We start from the raw sequence: 19,540 nt of genomic DNA on the forward strand, positions 1-19,540 counted from the left end.
AGCAGTAACGTCACTGCTACTCACAGTTGATGGATTTAGGGAACTATGGAATACGTCGGACCTGCGTGGGAACATTTTTTCTAATAAATTGGTGAATAAGGGACAGAGTTTCTATTTTATTTATCTCTTTTCATGTTTTTCAGGTATCTATTTGTTGACTACATCAGATTCCAAGGCGTATGTTGGACCTGCATTTTTTTTGTTTTTTTAAAATAAATTGGTGAACCATGGAAAGTGTCAGGGAGTGTTTACTCAAATTATTTTTTGGCTTGTTTTTTTCGATTACTGGGTTAGTAATGGAGTCTGATAGATTCCTCTCCATTAATAACACCAGCTGAGATTTTTGACACATCCGCATTCTATTCCGGTATGTGTCACATGGACACTGATGACATACACCTACATGGATAACACTGGTACTGTTTTTTCCAGTACCGTAAAAATCAGGACGCTTGAAGGGGGCCTAATGTGGAGGGTTTTCCTATGCAAAGTAAAAAAAAAAAAAAAAAAGTGAACCTTGTGATAAACACTTTTTGAAATGGGTCCCTGTGAAAGATGGATGGCGCAGCATCTGTCCAGACTATTGCCATGGCCGCGAATATACCAATTGAGTAGATTCGATCAACACTGGCCACAGACTCAAGTGCATATAACCTACTGCACAGGTAATTGGGGCAACAAGGAAAAATATTATCGTATTCATGTTGAATAGGAGCTTATCTCCAGTCCTCAGCATGGTCACTAAATGTTCTTCAGTTGTGTCACGATTTCCACTCTGTTTTGGTCTTTTTGTTACTTTGTGTTGGGGCTGTCAGTCTGTGTTGCAATCACCTGTGCTCATTTTCCTTAATCAGGCTTCTACTTATGCATGCTAGCTCCTTCCCCCAGTATCAACCATACACTTGCTGTTGCCTGTGGAACATTGATCCCTCTGTCTCTGACCCAGCTTGCCTTGATTCTCTTCCCGGACTCAGACCCTTTGCTTGTGACCTGACTTTGCGTGTGCCTGCTCCCTGTAAACTGTTTTGTCTCTCTGGCTTTCCAGACCTCGGCTTGTGTATTGGACTTTGCCCTCTGACTTCCCTTTGTCGTACTGCTCCATTTCCTGGACCTGACCTCGGATTGTCTGACCTCCTTTTACTTACAGTAAGCATTATATATTTACTACCGTGACTCGCGTCACAAGCTCCTTTCACTGCTTACATCCTTTTGCCCAAAGAGCTGATTACAGCCAATTGGACTGAGTGCCAGGTATTGGACCCTTATCCATGTGATATTTATGACCTTCCCTGAGGATAGATCATCAATATCATAAGCCTTTAATGAAAAATTCTTCAAAATACAAAAATACGATGAAATGAGAGTACTCACCGGAGATCCAATTCTGAACGGGAACCATTCAATGTAATTTATAACTACAATTCCAGATTCTGCATCCAGACAATGCAAATAATCTGTACATTAAACAAAAATAAGATATTGGTTATCACAAGAGGCATCTTTTACCTAATACAACTATGAAACACTCTGGTATCAGTTTTATTGATAAGATTTTGTTATACAGTTGCAATGCAAGTTTGGCATACAAGCCAGGAAAGCTCCTGGTGCGTGCATCAGACATAGTCGTCCATTGTAATACACCTTTATCAGAAACAAGTTTTCCAACCTAAGCTCATTTCCCTTCTATCGGCCTGCCTAAATAGTCTGCCAATCACCAGAATGCTCGATCGCAGGGTAAAATGATTCTTAAGCTCGCTGCAGCCTATTGTCCTGCGTATATACAGTAGATCTGCTGCCAAGAACAATAACCGCCTATGCATAGAGATCGTGGAAATTCTGTGAACATGAAAAATGTAATTGGCTTACAAATCACTGATCGTTGGTTGTCGTCATATGACAAACTAGTATAAACCCACCGTAACTTTGGGCCCTCAGCAACTTAATTGAGACCAAAAGAGTGTCCTTCTAGCCTCCATCAAAATGGTAGGCATACATCCACAGAGAAAAAAAAAGGTTGTAAGTGTAAGTAGTGCGTTCCTATAAGATCAGAAGTCACAAAAATATATGTACTATATGCATACACCAACCATAAAAGGTAAATGTGATGTAAAAAAGCAAAATAAAAGAAAGACAAGCAGCAAGGAACTGAGACAAAGCTGGAAGTGAAGTGGTGAAGGCATATCATGAGAAGAGTATGATGGTAGCAGTGTAAAAAACCTATAGCATGGAACCCAAATGTCTCTGTATAAAGTGATTCTTATGAGCCGTCCCACATATTTCTCATTGCTGTCCTCCCCCCTTCATTTGTTGTCTAGACTCAAAAAACAGAGGAACATGTAAAGGTAAAATCAGGATAGCGGTCACATCCAACAGTACAGTGGACATGCCACTTTTTCTTTAACCCTTTACCCCCCAAGGGTGGTTTGCAAGTTAATGGCCACGCTAATTTTTACAATTTTGACCACTGTCCCATTATGAGGCAATAACTCTGGAACGCTTCCATGGATCCCGGTGATTCTGACACTGTTTTCTCATGACATATTGTACGTCACGATAGTGGTAAAAACTCTTTGATATGACTTGTGTTTATTTGTGAAAAAAAAACGGAAATTTGGCGAAAATTTCACAATTTTCCAAATTTGAATTTTCATGCTCTTAAATCACAGAGATATGTCACAAAAAATACTTAATAAGTAACATTTCCCACGTTTAATTTACATCAGCACAATTTTGGAACCAAATTTAAAAGTTTTTAAAAGTTAAAGAGCGATTTCTCATATTTACACCTTTTTTTTTTTTTTCAGCGACCACATCACATGTGAAGTCACTTTGAGGCCTCTATAAGATAGAAAATACCCAAAAGTGACACCATTGTAAAAACTGGACCCCTGAAGGTGCTCAAAACCACATTCAAGAAGTTTATTATTAATCCTTGAGGTGCTTCACAGGAATTTTTGGAATGTTTAAAAAAAAAATTAACATTTAACTTTTTTTCACAAAAAAATTACTTCAGATCCAACTTATCTAGGTGTGTGGTGAGCACTTTGAACCCCCAAGGGCTTCACAGAAGTTTATAACATAGAGCCGTAAAAACTAAAAAATTATTTTTTCACAAACATGATTTTTCGCCCCCAATTTTTTATTTTCCCAAGGGTAACAGGAGAAATTGGACCCCAAAAGTTGTTGTGCAATTTGTCCTGAGTATGCAGATACCCTATAGGTGGGGGTAAACCACTGTTTGGGCACATGGCAGAACTCGGAAGGGAAGGAGCGTCGTTTGACTTTTTCAACACAAAATTGGCTGGAATTAAGATCGGACCATGTCGCGTTTGGAGAGCTCCTGATGTGCCAAAATAGTGGAAACCACCCACAATTTAAACCATTTTGGAAACTAGACCCCCTAAGGAACTTATCCAGATGTGTGGTGAGCACTTTGAACCCCCAAGTGCTTCACAGAAGTTTATAACGTAGAGCCAGAAAAATAAAAAAAAATCATATTTTTTTTCACAAAAATGATCTTTTCGCCCCCAATTTCTTATTCTCACAAGGGTAACAGGAGAAATTGGACCCCATCAGTTGTTGTCCAATTTGTCCTGAGTACGCCAATACCCCATATGTGGGGATAAATCTTGTAAGGAAGGAGCACCTTTGGACTTTTTCAATGTAGAATTGGCTGGAATTGAGATCAGATGCGATGTCGCGTTTGGAGAGCCCCTGATGTGCCTAAACAGTGGAAACCCCCCAATTCTAAGTCCAACCCTAACCCCATCACACTCCTATCCCTAATCTCAACTCTAACCTCCACAAACCTAACCCTAACACACCGCTAACCCTAATCCCAACTGTAACTGTAATCCAAACCCTAACCCCAACCCTAACCCTCGTCCAACTGTAACCCTAATGGGAAAATGGAAATAAATACTTTCTTTTGTTTTATTATTTTTCCCTAACTAAGGGGGTGATAAAGGGGGTTTTGATTTACTTTTTTTTTTTTTTTATTACTGTGATAGGGTCAGGGTCTATCACAGTGATCAAAATGAACCAATAGGAAAAAAACTATTGTTTCCGGGTGCCGACTGGCAGATCTCTGCAGAGCATTGTGCATGCCATTTTCTACCGGAAGAAGACGGGGGCCCGGGGAATTCAGGGGGGCCTGCAGGGACAACGGAGGTACAGGGGGGAATCGGGGGACCCTATTTCTCTCTCCTCTGATGTGCGATCACATAAAAGGAGAAATTAAATGGAAAATCGTTAATAACGGCGATCGCAACACCGGGGTCAGTAAAAACTGACCCGAATCATGTTCTCTGGGGTCTCGGCTACTCCCCGGCAGCCGAGACCACGAAGAAATTCCGACGCTGGTTGGCACTATTACTTTAAGCCTCAGTGCTGTGGTTTAAGTACCCTTAACTGCCGCCATTAAAAAGCGTATCGGCAGTCGTTAAGGGGTTAAATGTAACTCTCATCATTCTCCCCTGCTTGCGATGATCGCCAGCACAGCAGGGTAGAATGCTGAGAGCCATGTTCAGCACCTGGTGCCAGGGAACAGTGCTTACTGTAACGTTTCTTCCCTGGCGCCCGTTCCTGTGGTACTGATGCGGCAAATACATGCCACACGTTTGTCGCAAATATTACACACAGGGACACTGACATCTCCGGTACTGGAAATATCAGGACGTGTGAAAGAGGCATTATAGCGGGTTTTTATGTTTGGCAGCTGTCACACGCTAAAAGACGCTTTTTATTCCAAAAAATAGTTTTTGCATCTCCACATTTTGAGAGCTATAATTTTTCCACATTTTGGCCCACAGAGTCACGCGAGGTCGTTTTTTTGCGGGACGAGTTGATGTTTTCATTGGTACCATTTTCGGGCACATGACATTTTTTGACCGCTTTTATTCCGATTTTTGGGAGACAGAATGAGCAAAAACCAGCAATTCATGAATTTCTTTTTTTTTTTGGGAAGGGGGGGCGTTTACATCATTCATGAATGATGCTGTATGGAGGCTCGCTTTTTGCGGGACAATATGACATTTTCAGTGGTACCATGTTTATTTATATCCGTCTTTTTGATCGCGTTATTCCACTTTTTGTTCGGCGGTATGATGATAAAGCATTGTTTATTGCCTTGTTTTTTTATGGTGTTCAGTACAGGGGTTAACTAGTGGGACAGTTTTATAGGTAGGGTCGTTACGGATGCGGCGATACCATACCAAATATGTGTACTTTTATTGTTTAGATTTTTTTCATTCAAATATTTATTTCGTGATAGAATTTATATTGATATTTTATTATTTTTTTTTAAATATTTTTACAATTATTTAAAAAATATTTAATTTACTTCATTCTAATTTTTACACTTTGTCCCACTATGGGACACTCATTTTTTGCAGGCTGATCGCTTCTATAGCATGCAGATGAAGCATCTGCATGCTACAGAAGCTGTCAACACTGCACTCAGTGCACACTGACCAGAGAGACTTCCTGACATGCACTGTGCAAGACAGGAAGTTTCTCAGCTCTGGTAACCCGAATGTTGTCATGACGACATCGGGTTTCCATGGCAGCGATCGGGACCGGTCTCCGATCCAAAGACAGAGAGGCTGTCAGCCCTCTGCCTGCTCCCGGAATGCTGCGATCATGTTCGATTGCAGTATTCCGGGGGTTAAAGTGCTGGGAGTGGTCTGTGACCACTCCTGGCATTTAGTGCCGGGTGTCAGCTGTGAGAATCTGCTGACACCCAGCCACACACCACCCGTGTGCGTGTCCGATCGCTGAAACATACTATACCGTCCATGGTCATATGGGCCCAGGGCACATCGACGGTATGGTACGTCTCATGGCAGAAAGGGGTTAAAATCCATTAACCACATATTGTTGTAGGGAACTTTGAGCAAAAAAAAAAAAAACATTATCGGAGCATTTGCAGAACAGTCTTTTGCTGTGCGCATTTCCAAATCACACCTCACCACCTGTGCACTTGACCCCATCCCTTCCCACCTGCTCCCCAACCTCACTAACATGATCATTCCAGCCCTAACCCATCTCTTCAACCTATCCCTATCTTCTGGTTCCTTCCCCTCTGCCTTCAAACATGCCACGATAACACCCATCCTCAAAAAATCAAACCTTGACCCAACTGCTATGCCCAGCTATCGCCCCATATCACTGCTCCCGTTTGCTTCCAAACTCCTTGAACAGATGTCCATGCTCAACTTTCCTCCCACCTTTCCTCTAACTCCCTCCTTGACATCCTCCAATCTGGCTTCCGCCCCCACCATTCCACTGAAACTGCCCTGACCAAAATGACTAATGACTTACAGCCAAAGCTAACAGACAGTTCTCCATCCTCCTCCTTCTTGACCTGTCCTCTGCCTTTGACACAGTTGACCACTGCCTACTGCTACAAATTCTTTCTTCTCTTGGCATAAAAGACCTTGCCCTGTCCTGGATTGCCTCATAACTTTCTGACCACACATTCAGCGTTTCCCACTCCCACACTACCTCCTCATCCCGCCCTCTATCTGTTGGAGTCCCCCAAGGCTCTGTCCTGGGGCCCCTATTTTTTTCCATCTATACTCTTGGCCTAGGCAACTCATAAAGTCCCATAGCTTCCAGTACCACCTGTATGCAGACGACACTCAGATCTACCTCTCTGGCACAGATGTCACCTCTCTGCTATCCAGAATCCCGGAGTGTCTATCAGCCATATCCTCCTTTTTCACCTCTCGCTTCCTAAAACTCAATATAGACAAAACTGAACTCATTATCTTTCCTCCATCTCATGTATCTTCCCTACCCGATCTAACTATTATGGTAAACGGCATCATGCTCTCTCCCGCACCTGAAATCCGCTGTCTCGGAGTAACTCGACTCTGCCCTGTCCTTCAAGCTACACGTCCAAACTCTTGCCACCTCCTGTCGCCTCCAACTCAAAAATATTTCCAGAATCCGTCCCTTCCTCAGCCCTCAATCTACCAAAACTCTTGTACATGCCTCTTCGTTATCTCCCGTCTTGACTACTGCAACACTCTCCTCTGTGGCCTCCCTGCTAACTCTCTTGCACCACTCCAGTCTGTCCTCAACTCTGCTGCCCGACTAATCCACCTCTCTCCTCGCTACTCCCCTGTCTCTCCTCTCTGCAAATCCCTCCACTGGCTCCCAATTCACCAACGCATCCAGTTCAAACTAATAACACTGACCTACAAAGCCATCCACAACCTATCCCCTCCCTATATCTCTGAACTAATCTCCCAATACCTTCCCTCACGTAATCTTCGATCCTCCCAAGACCTCCTACTCTCCTCCACACTTATTCATTCCTCACACAACCGCCTCCAAGATTTCTCCCGAATATCCCCTATACTCTGGAATTCCATGCCTCAACACGTCAGATTATCCACCACCCTCGGATCCTTCAAACGGAACCTGAAAACCCATCTTTTCAGGAAAGCTTACAGTCAGCAATAACCATTCTGCCGCCTCACCACCGCCCGAGCCGCCGCCTCAAAACCACCAGAGCTGCTGCACCCTCGACCTTCTGTCTCTTCCCCACTATCCCATAGAATGTAAGTCCGCAAGGACAGGGTCCTCTCCCCTCTGTACTAGTCTGTCATTGTAAATTTGTTTACTGTTAACGATATCTATAACTTTGTATGTAACCCCCCTTCTCATGTACAGCACCATGGAATTAATGGCGCTATATAAATAAATAATAATGATAATAATGTATGGCGGACATAAATTTAGTGCAACCTGTGCAGCTGTACAGGGGACCAAGAGATAAGGGGACTGATTTCCACGTCTAAAACAGGTACAATTGTGCATTATGATGAGCTATTGGACTGCAAAGGGCCCATATACTGTTCTTGCACAGGAGACCTCTTCTGTCTGTGTCAGCCAGTAACAGCGCACATGTGGGATTTCAAAGGTGACAGCCCTGGCTCAAATGAAGCCAGCATTGTCAATCAATGCAATGGACATAGCTGACAAAACTATTTGAAAGCATGGTTGTAATGTCAGGTGTGACTGGATACACCACCTCCAGCAGGGCGAATTTAAACAGAGTTAAGGGAAACACCGGGGAAACCGTTACAATAGAGGGCCCTGCAATAGGGAACGGGGACGTGGAGACCTCCTGCACTCCCCTGAGTCAGTGTCCCTACACTCCTGACGATCCCTATGCAGGTTCCGCACCTGGCGACGAGCTGGATACCTCAAATCCCTAGCTCGCCCTGCAACTATCCCTTTCTAGTGAACTGGACGGTGCAGAAACTAATCCCACCACTGCACTAATACACACACAAGGAAAGTCACTAACAGGGAAAAACACCACTTAGCTTTGCTCTGTTGCTATTGCTCCCAGCAACAGAGTACAACACCAAAGTTCAGCTTCACCCCTGAAGCTCGACACCTGAATTCAGCTTCCGCCTGAAACTATTGCACCAGAGCTCCCGAGCTGCCAGAAACTCCTCTCTGTAGTTCCTTCCTTCACCAGACTTGGTTGGAAATGAGCAATATCACCAACAGTGAGAGACCACCTGCTACTCCTTTATGGGTAGCAGCCAGGGAATCACACCTGCTTCATTATCACGTGCAATAACACTAGCGGCCACCGGGGGCAACTAAACTAAAGTAATCAGAGTGCAATGACCCTAACGGCCACCAGGGGCAAAACTAGAACTAAAACAACCACAGTGTAATGACCCTAATGGCCACCGGGGGCAAAACTAACTTTAAGCAAACAGCTTAAAAGAAAAAAAAAGGTTACTTGTGCAAAATCTGTCATAATCCAACCTGGATCATGACAGTACCCTCCCTCAATGAGGGGCCTCTGGACCCTCAAGACGGCTCTTCACAAAAAAAAACAAAAAAAAAAACCACCTACAGTGGGGATGCCAGATCCAGAGTTCACCCCAACAACTACCTGAAATTCAGGTTTATGACAAACGAGCACCGCTGGTATTGGCAATGTATCCTCCGGAGGCACCACCCCTCTCCAAAGCGCCGATCTGGGGAACGAGTGGTGTATGGGCAAGTTTGTGGGTAATTCCAACTGGTAAGTCTCCGCAACACACTTCCACCGGAAGTTCACCAAGGGAAACACCACCCCACAACCCCTCCTACTATGAGGTCTGCGCCTCTCAGGGTTGGCTAATGGCGAGGGTTGAGCCTTGCCCCTACTCTCCTGCAGCACCTCTGCTGCTCCCACAGGAGAGGAAGGGGACGATTGTAGAGAGACGGCAGAGACAGTAGCCCCTAGGCAGCAGTCCTCACATGACTGCTCCCAGCTGACCACTTCCCTAGTCCGCCAATCTAAGACCGGGTTGTGTTTTTTAGACTAAGGGGAGCCCACAACGATTGGTGATGGATTCAGCACAATGTCTTCTACGACTTGGTTTAATCCCCCCCGGCTCAGTGGGACAGAGTCAATGGTTTGGACGCTTATGGGTTTGTCCGGCGTCTCACACCTAATGTTACCAGTGACTCCCATCCCTCCCTGCATTTCCCCTGGCTCACTCTCCACATTTGCTCCCATCACAGAAGAAGAAGTCTCCAGGCTCCTCTCCTCTTCTCGTCCGACTACATGCACAACCGACCCCATTCCCTCACATCTCCTCCAGTCTCTCTCCCCAGTCGTCACAACTCACCTAACTACAATCTTTAATCTCTCCCTCTCCTCTGGCATTTTCCCCTCCTCCTTCAAACACTCTATCATTACTCCATTACTAAAGAAACCCACCCTTGACCCATCCTGCACAAACAACTACAGACCAGTCTCCAATCTCCCCTTCATCTCTAAACTCTTGGAGCGCCTGATATACTCACGCCTTACCCGTTACCTCTCCACTCACTCCCTCCTAGACCCTTCACAGTCCGGTTTCCGCCCCCTACATTCGACAGAAACTGCACTCATCAAAGTGACCAATGACCTTCTGACAGCAAAACGTAATGGTGACCATTCTCTGCTCATTCTTCTCGACCTTTCTGCAGCTTTCGACACTGTTGACCATCCTCTCCTACTCTCTAGGCTCCAGTCACAAGGCATTAAGGACACTGCTCTTTCCTGGTTCTCCTCCTATCTTTCCGACCGCTCCTTCAGTGTTCTGTTTTCTGGCTCCACTTCATCTCCTCTTCCTCTCACTGTTGGGGTACCTCAGGGCTCAGTCCTTGGCCCCCTTCTCTTCTCTCTTTATACGGCCCCAATTGGACAGACCATCAGCAGATTTGGCTTTCAGTACCATCTTTATGCTGATGACACACAACTGTACACATCATCCCCTGACCTTACCTCCGCTGTACTACAGAACGCCACTGACTGTCTGTCTGCAGTCTCCAACATCATGTCTGCTCTCTATCTGAAACTCAACCTCTCCAAAACTGAACTTCTTCTGCTCCCACCATCTACTAACCTCCCTAAATCTGACATTTCCCTCTCTGTGGGTGGCACCATAATAACACCCCGACAGCAGGTGCGCTGTCTGGGTGTTATGTTCAACTCCGATCTCTCCTTCACCTCCCATATACAATCTCTTGCCCGCTCATGCCGCTTACACCTAAAGAACATCTCTAGAATCCGCCCTTTTCTCACCATGGAAACAACAAAAACTCTCACTGTCGCCCTGATCCACTCCCGCCTAGACTACTGTAATGCTCTATTAATTGGCCTCCCTCTCACTCGACTCTCCCCTCTCCAGTCTATCCTTAATGCAGCAGCCAGGGTTGTCCATCTGGCTAATCGTTACCCAGACGCGTCCGCTCTTCGCCAGTCGTTACACTGGCTGCCAATTCAGTACAGGGTACAATTCAAAGTACTTGTTCTCACCCACAAAGCTCTCCACAGTGCGGCACCCCCTTACATCTCCTCCCTCATTTCTGTCTATCGGCCTAACCGACCGCTGCGCTCTGCAAATGACTTTCGACTAACCTCTGCCCTAATCCGTACCTCCCACTCCCGACTCCAAGACTTCTCCCGTGCTGCGCCAATCCTCTGGAATGCTCTACCCCAAGATATTAGGACCATCCACAATTTGCATAGTTTTAGGCGCTCGCTCAAAACACATTTGTTCAGAGCGGCCTATCACATTCAGTAATCAAAGTCATGTTTGTGTGTGTGTAGCCCATTCACTATCTCCATCTAACCCCCACCCCCTGAAGATGGCTGGACCGTCATTGTAAATACATCATTGTAAATACAAACCTGTGCTTTGTATCTCCCCCACCTCATTGTAGATTGTAAGCTCCACGAGCAGGGTCGTCTTATTTCGCTTTAATTATTGTATTGTTAACGTTGTTACTTATGACTGTTGTGTTTGAAACTGTTCAACTGTAAAGCGCTGCGGAATATGTTGGCGCTATATAAATAAAGATTATTATTATTATTATTATTATTAGGGCTGGCGGAACGCACCAAATTATAAAATAATAGTAGGTGCGTTCACAGCCCGGGGTCCACCGTGCATAGGTGGTACACTACTTGTTGTGAGTTCATTTTTCCCTTCACCATTGAGGTCTGATGAACTCCCTCCTCTAGTGAAGGTAGTGAGACTGATTACCAAACACCTGGGCAGCTAGATGATGACTGGGTGGCTGGAATTGAGGACTGGATATAAGGCTGCCGACGCCCGTCTTCCTGGCTGGTGATTTTCCTGCTGGATTCTTGGAGACCAGTCTGATTCCTGCATCTCAAAGCTAAGTTTTTCTGCTCTGCTTTGTACTCTTCAGTTTTGTTCTTGTTTTGCCTTGTTTTTTGGGAGTTCCGCCATCCCCGGCCGGGGTGAGCTGAATTCCATTTTTGTCTCTGATCTGTTGATATTTTGCTCTGTCTTCAGAATATACCTGAGTGGTGATATAGTCTTTTTGAAGCCTAGCGACTTCAGGGCCTGTTTTTCTTATCAGTCGGTTGGCTCATTTTGATAGGGTTTTTGCGGATGGCAGACAGCAGCTTTCCTGTCCTATGTAGTTAGCTTGGGCCCCATCATTTGCTCAACCTATCTTTCTATCTGTGCTAGTGCTTTCATCTTGATTCACCGTCATTATATGTTGGGGGCTGCCTATTGCTTTGGGGTCTGCTCTGGGGCAGTTTAGTTTTTCCCCTTTCTGTCTTTAGGCTATATAGTTCTCGGGCTGTGATCGAGGGGTCTAGGGCACCGTAGGAACCCCCCACGGCTACTGCTAGTTTTTGTGGATAGGTTCAGGGGTCTGCAAACCGATAGCTGCCAACCTCTCTGGTTTTTCTGGACTTAGCTGGTATTTTGTTTTTTCCTCCTGCGGTGACTCATCATAACAACTGCTGCTAAGTAATGGCGGAAGAATTAAGCGGTGTGAAACCAGTCACACGTGGGTTACGTCACCCAATGTGAACAGGTGCGAACTCTGTTAAAGCACAGAGCCGCACAACCGCTGAACGTAGATGCCAGAGCCTGTTAAGCTCACAGAGCCCAGTCAAAAGAGAGTACAGTGTACGGCCACAGAACTCTACCCCAAGGACACGCGGTTAGAGTCCTTCTAGGCTCACTGAACGCGCGGCGTCGCTGCCACAAACGCCGCTATAGACTCTGGCTATGGAGCACGTGCACTGAGGCGTGCCAAGTCCCTGGTGAGGACTGATGCCTGACGTAACCTCTGTCCTACCTAAACCTAAGCCTTGGCGCTAGCAGGCTAGGCTGCACAACACATGCGTACCAAGGGTAGGGGTTTCTTAATGAGTCATTCACCAAAGACATTCATGCGTGCATACATCAATCACTCCACATAGTCTGTAAATACAGTCTTATCCTAGCGCATGGCCGAGCGGCCATGCGAACCTTTTATAGCCGCGAGCGTCCGGGACCTTCCTGGCTTCTCGGATTGGCCAATCCGAACAGGAGCAGGACCTGAACGCGTGACCTTCGATCTCCAATGGGAGATCACTCCACGGGCATGCTCAGTGACCCGACATGGGGACTTAGTCCCTGGAGAATCTCGCTGCTAAGCAGCATGAATTGACATAGCTGTGCCAGAGGTGGCAGCAGCAAGCAAACCCACGGAGCTGGTCTGGGCAGAGCGCCTGGACCGACGAGTTTGCTGAGCAACCTCCTCTGCGGCTGGACAGGAATGGGAGACCCCTGGAAGTAAGGCTCGGGATTCTCGCTGTGCAGCGACAAAAACCCGATGCCTAACACCTCAGACCATGAGTCTGGACAAACTGAGCATCCAGCAGACTGACTTCTGCTCCACAGTTAACAAGCACCGGCAGAGGTCGCATTAACGCCTGTCTGGGCGTCTATGACGCACAGGCAGGCGAAAAAACGCCTTAAGATTAGTACGATACGTCCACGGGACGCATCGTTCTAAACTACAGTGGCAGTGAGTTGGACGGAGCTGGGGAAAGGGCAGTATCAGATGTTGCGGCGTAGTAACGTCAGTAGGCGGGGTTTGTATAGTGATTCCCCGCCTCGTTTTCGGATTGGTGGAGTCTCGCAGATTATGTCATGGGTGCTGTGTTAGCCCCTCCCACACAGCTGAGTGTGTGCAGCCAGAGCTGAGAAGTGAGGGCAGTGATGGAGATTACCGGGGGGAGGACGCTGACCGGCTGCACCGTTATCATCCTTCTGTGAGGCGGGAAAGCGCAGCTGCGTGTGTGGTAAGTGTACTGCACGGGAACATTGGGAAAGTGGCCGCGCAGGGCGCCCTCCATCCATAGCAAGGTCGCCTGTACGGTACTAATCCCCGGGGATTCGGGCTGTTATTGCCGCTGTGCTGAGGCCTGCAGCCAGTGACCTGTATGTGCATGCTGTCATCTGCCGGACTGCTATAGGCAGAGCCGACCACCGGTGTCTGGGGGCACTGATTTGTTTCCATTGTTATCATGGACGATGTGTACAATTGGCTCCTGAGCGTCAGCAATCATATGTGTAACAAATGGATTATGTCACTGAGGGGGGCTGTGTGTGTGTCGGGTGGTCTGTGCAATGGTGTGTGTGTGTGCGGGGTGGTCTGTGCAATGGTGTGTGGGGTGGTCTGTGCACTCCTCCGTGGTGAAAAATACTCCTCAAAAATATTGGGAGGAGTATTTTTACTCCTCTGAAAAATATGGAGCGCGACCTCTGAGCACCGGTATAACCTCAGGTACCTCGCCAACCATCACCCTTGCTGATATAATACATTCTGAGGGCGAGGAGGAAATATACACTCCCAGGTCGTCTTCCTCCACTCGACCAGGGGGACATGGCTTCTCTGATAGCACAGAAGTTTCGACGTGAATGCCAAGGACTAAATCATTAGTCTGCTCACTACAGGGACGTATCCCCTCACCTTGGGGAACACCAGGCAGCACCATGGGGACACCAACTCCTCCCACCTGCCTGGGTACGTCCGCCTGTATAAGCAAGTCCTGCTCCCCAGCAGGGACTCCAAGGCGCATCTTCGCCAAAGCCGCCAATGGACCCTCTAGTTGAGGCAGAGGGTAGGTGTTATGAACTCATTTTCTGCTCCACCAGTTGAGAGTTCCCCTTCCGGTCTCCCTCTGGTGGTGACAGGAGGTAGTGAGGTTGGTTTAAGTGGTAGTGATCTGCCACCTGATGAGGAAGATAACGATTGGATCTCTGGAGTATCAGACTGGATATAAGACAGCCAACGCCCTATCCTAGTGCTGGTGATTCAGTCTGCTTCTCAGGTCCTGGACTTCAGCTCTCTTCCAGTCTTCTCAAGTTAAGTTTGTTTTTTGCTTATGTTCACACTTGCTCTTGTTGGTCAATTCAGTTTCGTGTAATCTGCTTGTTGTCCCTTATTAGATTGGCCTCTTTTTGCTCTGTCTCAGAATATTTCAGAGTGCTGATATAGGTTTGAAGTCTAGTGACTTCAGGGTTAATTTTTGTAAGAAGTGTTGGACAATATTTTTGTAGGTTTTTTTTGGCAGATTGCAGACAGTGTCTTTCCTTTCCTGTCCTTTTTAGTTAGCCGGGCCCCATCGTTTGCTCAGCCTATTTTCCTGCCTTTGTTTGTATTTTCATCTTGTTTCACCGTCAATACATGTGGGGGGCTGTCTTTCCTTTGGGTTCTGCTCTGGGGTAGTTAGTTTTCCTCTTTTCCTGCTTTAGGCTTATGTAGCTCTCCGGTTGTGACGAGGCGTCTAGGACCATCGTAGGAACGCTCCACGACTGCTGCTAGTTGTGCGGTTAAGATCAGGGATCTGCACTCTGCATAGTTACCAACGTCTCTGGTTTTCTGAGACTTAGCTTGTTGTCTTTTGTTTCCCTCCTCGGTGACCCATTCATAACAGAATCACCAGCTATACCGCAGATTCTAGGGTACTCAAAAGCAGGAAAGAATTGTTAAAAAAAGTGTCAGAATTTTTTTTTTTAATGTATTTTTTCCTCTTTTACTCTGGGGCCGTAGGAGGATTTTTTTCCTAATGGAGATTAAGCAACTGTCTGATCGTGTGGAGCTACTTGCTGCTGAAGTACAGGGAATTTCCACCTACCTTATTCAGTCACATGCTGCTGAACCCAAGATTCCTACTCCTGATGTGTTTTCTAGGGATCGGTCTAAATTTCTGAATTTTAAGAATAATTGTAAATTATTTCTTGCTTTGAAGCCTAACTCATCGGGGAGCTCTGTGCAGCAGGTTAAAATTGTCATCTCCTTGCTGTGCGGCGATCCCCAAGATTGGGCTTTTTCTGACACCTGAAAATCCTATTCTGACTAATGTGGATGCATTTTTTCAGGCCTTGGGGTTGTTGTATGATGAACCTAATGCCGTTGATCAAGCTGAGAGAACCCTGTTGGCATTAAACCAGGGTCAGGATCGCTGTTACAGCTGATGCTAGTATGAAAAGAGAACAGAAAAAGGTAGCCGGAAGTGGACCCTCTGGGTCACGGCTCCAGAGCCCCCGGAGGCGAGTGCCCAGGTGAAGACCGCCCCCTATACAGGGAGCGTTAGAGACAGACCTCCAGGAGATAGAACCGCGACAGCAGGAACCAAAGGGGCGACTGGGCAAAAATAGACGGGTACAGAGGCACAGAAGTATCCATAGAGTTTGAACACCGAGGCACACAGAGCCAGGGAACACAAGGACTGGAGGCTGCAATTAGAGAAGGAGCACAAAGAGGTATAAGGAGAGGAGAGACGGACCACAGGACGGTGCTGAGGGGGACAAGGTGGAGGCAGGGAATGGACAGGGAGACACAGAGGGTACAGGAGGCAAGAAACCCAGAACACAGAGAGCAAAGGCAGAGGCTGCGCAGACAGAGCACAGCTAACAAGTACCAAGAGGCGAAGCAGTGAGCAAACAGACACGCAGGAGAGGGGGCCTGAAGATACAGCGAACGCCGCATGGAGCAGGGTCACCGCATTAGATAATCAGGCGTCTTACCTGTCCTGACGCCAGGCATATGAAGCGATGGGCGCCGCCATGTTTGGGGCGGGGCCAGCGCATCACGCCACCCAGGATGCAGTGTGCCGGCAGACGGCTGGGGGAAGTGCTGGACGCCGCGGGAGCCGGAGACCGGGCGCGGGGACGCGTTGCAGGACAGGAGCGCGCCGGATGGAGCGCGCCGAGGGGTGAGGGGACGCAACAATCCTGCTGAGTTGTACTGTCAAAAATTCCGAAAGTGGGTGGTCCTTACTACATGGAATGCATTGGCAGCTCTCTTTCGGAAAGGTTTGTCAGAGACCGTAAAAGATGTTATGGTAGGATTTCCTGTTCCCTCTGGTCTGGATGATTCTATGTCATTAGCCATTCAAGTTGATCGGCGTTTACGTGAACGTAAAACTACATGGGAGGCGCTGCCACCTTTTGAACAAATGTCTGAAGCTATGCAATGTGATGGGGTTTTGTCTAGGGCGCAACGTCGGGAGTTTAGAAGGCGTAAAAAGCTGTGTTTTTTCTGTGGAGACACCTCTCATACTATTTCTGTCTGCCCTAAACGAAACATTTTGCACACACATTTGCTGTGGGCAGTATACAACCTAAGTTCCTTTTGGCAATTACTCTGATCTGTTCCTTGTCCACATTTTCCACTAAGGCTTTTGTGGATTCAGGAGCAGCTCTGAATCGGATGGATTTGGACTTTGCTAAACGTTGTGGTTTGTCCATGACGCCTCTGCAGACGCCTATTCCTTTGAGGGGTATTGATGCCACTCCTTTGGCGGAGAATAAACCTCAGTTTTGGACCCAGGTGATAATGCGAGTTGCCCCAGACCACCAAGAAAATTGTAAATTTTTGGTGCTGCATAATTTGCATGATACTATTGTTCTGGGGTTCCCCTGGTTGCAAACTCATAACCCAGTTTTGGATTGGAAATCTGTGTCTGTGGTGAGTTGGGGTTGTCAGTGTGTTCTTAGGGACGCTCCTATTTTCTCCACCTCTCCTCAGTCTCATGATATTCCTGATTATCTGGCTGATTTCTCTGATATTTTTAGTGAGATTAAGTCTGCGTCTTTGCCTCCTCATAGGAGTTATGACTGTGCAATTGAGTTGATGCCTGGGTGTAAATTTCCCAAGGGTCGGCTTTTCAACTTATCTGTACCCGAACATGATGTTATGCGATCCTATATTAAGGAGTCGTTGGAGAAGGGTCATATTAGACCATCCTCGTCACCGTTAGGCGCTGGTTTTTTTTTTTGTGGCCAAGAAAGATGGTTCATTAAGACCGTGTATTATCGTTCCCTTAACAAGATGACGGTTAAATATCAGCACCCGTTATCTCTGATGTCTGATTTATTCTCCAGAGTTAAGAGTGCCTGCTGGTTTAGTAAGCTTGACCTCAGGGGGGCGTATAATCTTATTCGCATCAAGCACGGGGATGAATGGAAGACGGCGTTTAATACTCCGGAGGGACATTTTGAGTACCTGGTGATGCCTTTTGGGATCACTAATGCCCCTTCTGTCTTCCAGTCCTTTATGAATGATATTTTCCGCGACTTTGTGGATAAGTTTTTGATCATCTATCTGGATGATATTTTGATTTTTTCTAGTGATTGGGATTCCCATGTGGAACATGTCCGGACTGTGTTCCGGATTTTGAGGGAGAATTCCCTGTTTGTTAAGGGATCGAAGTGCCTCTTTGGTGTACAGAGGATTTCATTTTTGGGATTTATCTTGTCTCCATCGACTATTGAAATGGACCCGGCCAAGGTACAGGCCATTTATGATTGGGTTCAGCCTACTTCTTTGAAGGCTCTCCAGAAGTTTTTGGGTTTTTCTAATTTCTATCGTAAATTTATAGGTAATTTTTCTAGTATTGTCAAACCACTGACTGATCTGACCAAGAAGAGAGCTGATGTGCTGAATTGGTCTCCTGAGGCTGTCTTAGCATTTAGGAGCTTAAAGGGAAGGTGCCATCCAAAAAAATTTTTTTCAGCAAATGAAAAAATGTAAAGAATTAATGTTTACATTGTCTTAAAAAATATTATCATTTGTTTTTAATTTTATATGAAAAATAATTTTAAAAAGTTTGGCATTTCCACTTGTTAACACTAGGGGGAGCAGCTACTGAAGTTTGGCACAAAGACCTAGTGCAACTAGCTCACATTAATGCACTGCAGTAATTATGGGCGGAATCTGCTGACATGGGTGTGATGTCACTCCTCTCCTCCCCTTCTGGGTGTTTGCTAAGGGAAAAGAGAGGATGACATCTAGGAACACAGTGAGCAGCCATTTTGATGGGGCCTGCAAAGTTACTGACTGTCTTTGCATGCAAAGTCTGGATCAGGACAGGCCATCAATCAGCAGAAATGTTTCATGGATTTCTGTGGAGTAGACAAGAAGACGGTCCATCCATGTGTGTAAAACACAGCGCTCTATGTACAATCCCTGGCATTGAACACTGTGCCCCCCATAGACCAGCACACTGCTCTCCTGAAATACTCTGTGCTGCTGTCAACCTGCTCCTTCCACCATATATCAGGCCCCTGTCGCCTCGCTTTCACACATCGCCAGGACAGGATCTGAGGAGAGGAATGGGGTCTTCGGTCACTGAGGATGGCAAGCAGCAAGGATTCTGGGAGCAGGGTGACAGCAGCACAGAGAATTTCAGGAGAGCAGTGTGCTGGTCTATGGGGGGGCACAGAGGGAGGTATATGGGGGAGGAGCAGGGTGACAGCAGCACAGAATATTTCAGGAGAGCAGTGTGCTGGTCTATGGGGGGAACAGAGGGAGATATATGGTGGAGAAGCAGGGTGACAGCAGCACAGAGTATTTCAGGAGAGCAGTATCACATGAGATAGGATTAGATACACGGCTCAGCAGTCAGTATCACACAGGATAGGATTAGATACATAGCTCAGCAGACAGTATCACACAGGAGAGGATTAGATACACGGCTCAGCACACAGTATCACACAGGATAGGATTAGATACACAGCTCAGCAGGCAGTATCACACAGGATAGGATTAGATACACGGCTCAGCACACAGTATCACACAGGAGAGGATTAGATACACAGCTCAGCAGTCAGTATCACACAGGAGAGGATTAGATGTCCAGCAGATTGACAAGTGTTTTGAAACAGCAGGGAGCAGCTCCTCCTATGTTTTGCAAGAGCAGGGGCTGCAG

General features: G+C 46.6%; 1 long non-coding RNA gene across 1 annotated transcript in view; it reads right to left on the reverse strand.

Annotated features, from left to right (window-relative positions):
• LOC141058792 (uncharacterized) overlaps nt 1-19,540 on the reverse strand; it is a 523,866-nt gene that overhangs the window by 488,441 nt on the left and 15,885 nt on the right. Inside the window, exon 2 of the long non-coding RNA XR_012222316.1 lies at nt 1,372-1,454. This is a non-coding gene — a long non-coding RNA (uncharacterized lncRNA). The remainder of the gene's footprint in view (nt 1-1,371; nt 1,455-19,540) is intronic.

This window comes from Dendrobates tinctorius, unplaced genomic scaffold, assembly GCF_039654945.1.
Source record: "Dendrobates tinctorius isolate UK_male_01 unplaced genomic scaffold, ASM3965494v1 ptg000214l, whole genome shotgun sequence".
Classification (NCBI taxonomy): domain Eukaryota; kingdom Metazoa; phylum Chordata; class Amphibia; order Anura; family Dendrobatidae; genus Dendrobates; species Dendrobates tinctorius.